The sequence below is a fragment of the Gavialis gangeticus genome, unplaced genomic scaffold (assembly GCF_001723915.1).
Source record: "Gavialis gangeticus isolate Ggan-Ray unplaced genomic scaffold, GavGan_comp1, whole genome shotgun sequence".
In the NCBI taxonomy this organism is placed as follows: domain Eukaryota; kingdom Metazoa; phylum Chordata; order Crocodylia; family Gavialidae; genus Gavialis; species Gavialis gangeticus.
In genome coordinates, this window is record NW_017729012.1 from 402,443 (window position 1) to 409,268 (window position 6,826).

Consider the following 6,826-nt stretch of genomic DNA (forward strand, 5'->3'; position numbering starts at 1 on the left):
TGAGCATGCCGCTCCCTGCTGGCCCCTCCTGGATGTGTGCCAGAATAATTTTCTCGAACAGCTTGCCCAGGATCGAGGTAAGGCTGACTGGCCTGTAGTTCCCCGGGTCCCCTTTCCTCCCCCTGTATTGGGGTGCAGGACTCAACCTTTCATCCACTCATGTACGCATTATATGATTAAGCATCTCCTGGGTGCCCTTCTAAACTATTCAGAAAACATATTTAGTTGGGTCATTCTGTAACTAGTAGAGTGCACAAAAAGCAACCTTTTCAGGGGGCAGAGTGTTGGAGATGTTGCAATAAAGTCCAGAGCCTCATACAGCTGAGACAACTGATTGGGGCAGACTGTTAACTCGTTAGGATATTAACCAAGGATTTGTACAGTGGCCGGACCACTTTGTGGCAGTCCCTGCTACACTATATTTGCTGGAGACTCTAAAGTTGCAGTGAGAAAGCAGGAGCTTCTCGAGTCCATGTGTGGCTTTGGCCTGAGGACAACGCTGCCCTCCCAGAGCTCAGAATACAACCCAGGAGTCCTGAGGTCTCTCCTAGCTGGTCTACCCATTTCTTCCTCCCCATTTCTCATTGCATCTGCTAAAATAAGCAGGCACGCTTCCAAAATGAAAACTGGCCTTGTTCTGTTTAGCAGCCTATATATCCTAATATCAGTCTATACAGCGGCAGATCCAGATGGGATGCATGGCTGCACTTGCACTCTTCTTCAATTTCTGGTCCATTCAAGGTTTAAAGCCATCTGCCTAGCAGTGGCAGCAGCACTTCTATTCAGGCCGCGGTGAGGGAGTCAGTTGACTTAATGGCTGATTATAATTTGCATCATTGCATCTAAACTCGTCATTCCACCTGTGTTAATGACCCTCTATCCTTTGAAACCATCTTTTGTGGTCCCATTACTCCAGCTAGCCTTACTTCTGCAATGCTGCTGTCTCTTAACTGCTCCTAGTACTGTAATGTAGCTCCCGTTTCACAGCCCTGCAAACTGTTTTTAACTTTAGCTAAAAACCTTAACTCAGGTATTGAAGTATGAACTCAAGTAAACATTAGCTTTGGTGCAGGAATCGCTTTCAATGAAGCATTGGAGGCACTGTCCAGATGTTTAAGAAGGCTTTTGTTTTATGAATCTGAAAAAGAGACATACATTTAGCTATAATGACTTCAGGACTAATGAAACATCTTTGGATTATTTTGCCTAGTTTTTTGTGTTTTATATATAATGTTTGATATAGCAAATGAATGCACTTTCCAATAAAGGGTTTTTTTCACTTCAATCTTAAATTGAGTAATATAGTTTTAGGCCCCTACTTATTAGGGAAGGTTCTCCTTTCTTTTTAACTGAAGAAAAATATGTTTTGCTTTATATGGGGATGCACCGCACGATCTGCACCCCCCTTTTCAAAATCCTAGATCTGCCCACGACTGTATATGAATGCAAGAGGACATCAAGCCACTGCTGTGGAGGCCCACGTGCCTCCAGTAGAGGGAGTGAGCAAGCCTGGCCGGGAATGCCAATGGCCTGTTCTGTGTCGGTCGGTGTATTCACCAGTTTCCTTTGCAGCCATGTCAGGAACGACCTGCCTGATAACACAGAAAGCTCGTGCATTGTTCTAGCATCTTTTGTAGAGGGATCATATAACACTGATTGTGAAACCCAGCAATACTCAGGCAGGACAGGAAAATACTGTTATCCCCATTTTACCAAAAAATAAAGCAACTCTCCTGACGACACACACTGAGTTAAACACGGATGTCCCGTTTGTCCTGAGATGAAACCATTTTACCCTGGGACAAAATGCAGTCATTCAGACATCTCTGACTAGAGTCCTGGGATAAATCCTAAAAAGATTCATGGGCTAAAAAGTACTAACAGTTTATCCTGGGCTATTGCAAAGAGCACCTGGCATCTGAACAGGTATCCTGGGATTGCATCATTGAATCAATGACGGAAAAGCAACGGTGCATTCAGCTGCTTACAAAACCCTGATTAAAGGGCAATGTGTGTACACACCAATTCCAGGATATTTCTGTTCCAGGACAAACACAGGCATACCTTGTCCAGGGACAAATGCAATGTCTGTTCCTAGCGTGAGTCAGTGGCAAAGCTGCCAGAGCACCCAAGAGCACCCTGGTCTGCACATTCCTGAATTGCAGGAGGAAAATGGGGGATAAGGAGCCTAAGGATAAGGAGCAGGGGTGGAGAGGAAACAGATACCTTCCTGATCTCGTATACGTGGGCTTAACCAGTGACCTCACCATGTGTACCTGACCCTCACCCCTCCAGTGTCTTCTGTAGGAGGGGAGGATGGTGAATCTGGCAGGAGTAAGAGACTTCATCCCTGACAGCACCAAGGCAGGGAGGCCTGCAAATGAACTACCGGACGAGCTGTGGCCACCTTCGCTCTGAGATCTCTGCCCTGCTGGGATGGGAAGGTAAGAGAAGATGGTATTTCACTGAATAAGGGGAGATGGGGCTGGGGGGATGATGTGTACTACACATGCCTATTAAACATTTGCTTTTTAAAGTTATGCCTCTGGTAAAGCACTGGTGCTCAGAGCTCCCCAGCAACTGGGAGGGTAGAATTTAGCCCATGTTACTTCAAAATCACAGGGCCTTGCAGCTGCAGAAACCCTGCCTGCAGCACAGGGCCCAGGGCAGTTTTTAATATTACAGTAGGATACAGTTGTACCGATTTTCTCATTATAGTAGTTTGCTCTTCTATAGGGCCTCTCATCCAAAGTACTTTTTTCCTGTGAGCTTCCAGTGAAGTAGTTATTATCTTCTTCATTTAACAGAGAAGGAAGCCCAGGGAGGGAGGCTAAGTGACAGGAAGTTACAAAACCAGTGAGAAAAACCCGAAATAGGAACCAGATCATATGACACCTACGTTCTTGTTCTGGCTACTACATCCCTGGCCCCAGATGCAGAACTAGAGGGACCTGGAAACTCAGAAGGAGCAGTGGGGTAGGGCTGGGGCTAATGGGGGAGGACACCTCCCATAACTGGGACAGGAGCTGGATGGGAAATGTCAAGCAGGTTGGATGGTCAGGGAGAGCTTTTACAACAATGTGCGTGACAGGCTCATGGGGAGTTAGTTACTCTTCATCTACTATGACAACTAGTCTAGACATCCAGTTGGTCTCTAATCTGCCCTGCCTCCCACCCTACTCAGACAAGAAGAGTCTGGAGGTGGTGGCGTGAGGGCATTTGACTAGAGCAGTGGTTTTCAACCTGTGGTTTGTGGACCCCTGGAAGTCTGCAGACTATGTCTAAGGGGTCTGGAAAAGATGACTACGATCGATCAAAAGTATGTGAATACCCACACTTACAATTCAAAGGGGTCTACACCTCCATTTGACATTTCCAAAAAGGTCCGCACCTCCGTTCAAAATTTTTTAGGGGTCTGTGAATGAAAAAAGGTTGACAACCATTGGGCTAGAGGAAATTCAGCCGACTGCTAGCATTGCAAGAAGGTGGAAAACAAAGGGGAAGGTGGTGGTTTTGATCTTAGCAGTTGGCACTGAAGAAGAAATGACCTCCTTTCCCTTGCTATAATTCTCCAGTTTCATGTTTTTCTTGTTCTTCCTTTTATAATAAATCTGTGGGGCAAGGGATGGGGAGCATTAACTCTTCCCATACTGAAATGGATTTGAATCACTTTCCATTCTTCTTTCTACCCTGGTTTGCTGGTAGTAGAGAGACCTCCACACCTGACCCCAGAGCTGAACAACCTGAACTTTGTGGATACTGTATGCCGAGTCCCATTTCCCAGGAAAACCAGATTGTCTCCCTTTGGCAAAGGGATCCTTTGGTCTCTGGGCATTGTATTCAGTTGTTTCTTCATGGCATAACTTAAGGAATAATGAATAAAGCATGAAACTGTGAAGGTATGAAGTTAAAGATCCTTAGGGAGATCACTTCCTAGCCAGTTAGTGAGTCTGACATGGTTTGTGGTGAAAGATTTCCATAGGAGAATGGCTCTCTTTGGCTCAGAAGGAGGCAGATTCTTTATTCATCCTTTCAAAATGCTGCTTTCCAAACTGCAGGGAGAGATTTGAAACTATAGGTCTTTGAAGAACTATAGACAAGTGGCATTTTAAAGTTTTATTAAGGATTTTTACCCTAGCATAAGGCCTTGTCTCTGGCTGATGTTGAGGACAGTGTTTCCCATACTGGGGTTTATGCACTCCTGGGAATCTGAGGTTGAGTTTGGCACAAGAGGAAGGATGGGAATGTGGGAGGAGAGAGGAAATCGAGGAAAAAGAAAAATGAAGAACAGCTCAAGAGCTTTTTGGGTGGTTGTAGTGACACGAAGCATGACTCAACCCATGGAATAACAGGGATAAGTTATTAACATCTTATAAAGAGCTGTCCCAAAGTGAAGAGCAGTGGTCTAGGAGGCATTCAGGACTTCCCCGCCCTCTCTAATATGTAACAATGCTCTCACATGCAGGAGTGCTGGAAAGAAGCTGTACTTTGTGTCCGACCTTTGTACTAGGTCAGGCTGACAGAAGTGTCAGTCGCAGCAATGGGATCAGTGTCATCACTCCAACAGCAGCCTTATGTCAAAGCAGCAGATAAATACATTCCTTAATAGATATTTTTATTAAGCGTCCCTGCAGCTTTCCAAGTCCCCAGCCCTAGGGTAGGTACAAAAGGGAATACAGGCACAGGCAAGCTTCTGTCCAAGCTGGGGTGTTTTCAGGTTCAATGAGCCATTATTTTCCAAGGAAACTTAAACTATCGGACCAACTCTAGAACAATATACAGCCATCACATGACTTCCAGGGGACAGCCGTGTCCGTCATGCTCCCATCAACATCATGCCAATCACCGTGCATCATAGTGTGAAGCAGAACAACCAAGCCAAGCCTGCACCTCCTCCAGCCCCTGCTCAGCAGAGAACTGATCTTTCTTGTTGGAGTGGTCACTTTGAGGTCAGGGTGAAGGCTTGTTGAGGACCATCTATCACAGCACCAGAGGAAAGAGCTGCTCTCTCCCAACCCTGTCTGTCCTGGGGTGGAGATGTGGATTGCAGAGAATCGAGGAGCCCTTTTTGCCCCACCCAACAATGGATGTTGGAGTCTGTGGGGGTCACTGGCTTTCTGCTTCCTTCTCACACTCAGGAGTTGCAGGGACAGAGCACATTTCCTTCCCCCATCCTGAGCAGCACCAGCTAATCTGGACCAAGGAGAAGCAATTCTCTGAGCCACTACAGTGCATTCACCATCACCAACAAATCCCAGGGCAGCCAGGCAGCACCCACTACCAACAAGGACATTGAAAGGCACAGCCTGTGGTGGCGGAAGGACATACTTACCTGCCAGGGGAAATGCCGTGACCACAATGGTGGCAGGGGGCAGTACCCTGACCAAATAGGTGCCTTACAAATGGCTTTGTGTAGTGGAGGGTGCGCCCTTGTCTGCTTGCGGACAGGACTCCCTACGAGAGCCTCATAGTTAGCTTTCCACTGAGCAGTTTCCAGCAGGAGGATCTCGGCTACACACCGACTTTATGCAAGTGGGAGACCCCTCCATAGTTTGCTCCTGTGGCCATATGCCTGAAGGCAAGCGAAACTCGGGGGCATCTGAACCCCAAATCTCCAGGCTTGGGCCTGCACGCAGGATGCATGCCAAAGGATTTGGAAGTATCTGAAGCCACAGGCTGGGCTGATGGTTCTTGGATGATTCAAACAGCTGATCTGGCTAATTTGACCTGGGACATGAAAAGTTTTCCATTAAAAAAAAAATGCCAAGGCCTGAGTAGACTTTTGAGGGGAAGATTCCTGCAGCCCTGGGCTGTAAACCCAACCTCTGGGAGAGATGCTGCCACCAAGGTTTGCCTAGGCTGTAAGGGCAGCACATGTTCTCTCCAGCTGCCAGACTCTGCCCTACCCCTATTTGGGGCTGGTCCAGTAACTCCACCTCTGGGGCCCCCCACAACTCAGGTTTCAGTGATGGGTCCCAAGTGAATCTAGCCCATTGTCTTTTCCATCTTTGCTCCTTTTTCATTCCTTTCTCCTGCCCACTGTCCTGGCAGCTGTAGGTGATAGCCTTATCAGCAGGGGCAGAAGGGTGTCACAGCTTAATCTGGCTACAGAGATACCTGAATACCTGATTAGAGGGCATAAGTTTGGTTCCAACTCTCTAGACAAAGTGCTTCTGCCCTTGAGTAGTGTCTACCCTCTCGTGCTGTCCCAGCTGGTTAGCCTGCCACCAGGTAATGACTGAGGGGCAGTGAGGATAGGGTACTTATGTAGAAAGAGAGGCCAGGAGTTATTTTTTAACAAGATAATTACTATGTACAATCACTAGTAAATAGTGCCAGCTCCTGAAGCAGACACATGGGCGAAGGCCCATAAGTGCTTTGAGGAAAACACTGCGAGCTTACTAGATAGGAGGGAGGCCACCACTTGCCAGACCAGGTGCTGAAGTCATTGGTCAGTGAAACCGTCACATAGAAGAGGCACTGCACTAGCAATGGGAGACAAGATGGGTTGCACCCTTGGGCTGCTCATAAAGATGTGAGGATAAGGAGATGGAGAAGCAAGTTGGACACTGCTAGATCTCCAAGATAGGCAACAATGGGCATCTCTGGTGACTAGACAGCAGCTCATCTTCAACCCAATGAGGGCTGTTCCATAGAGATCGGGCAATTTACTTAAGGCTGCTCTGGGAGAGCCTGGATGGGCATCATTAATCCAACTTGAGCTGTTTGAGGATGGGAGTGTAGTGCCTTAAGCTAGTTCTGCTGCAAAGATCATCTCTTGATTTTTTTTTTTTTTTTTTTGGGGGGGTTTAGGGCTGCCCTTGTC

At 47.1% G+C, this 6,826-nt stretch overlaps 1 long non-coding RNA gene across 1 annotated transcript in view; it reads left to right on the forward strand.

The window, feature by feature from the left end:
• Positions 1-6,826, forward strand: part of LOC109293200 — a 15,857-nt gene that overhangs the window by 1,366 nt on the left and 7,665 nt on the right. Inside the window, exon 2 of the long non-coding RNA XR_002096264.1 lies at positions 2,296-2,444. This is a non-coding gene — a long non-coding RNA (uncharacterized LOC109293200). The remainder of the gene's footprint in view (positions 1-2,295; positions 2,445-6,826) is intronic.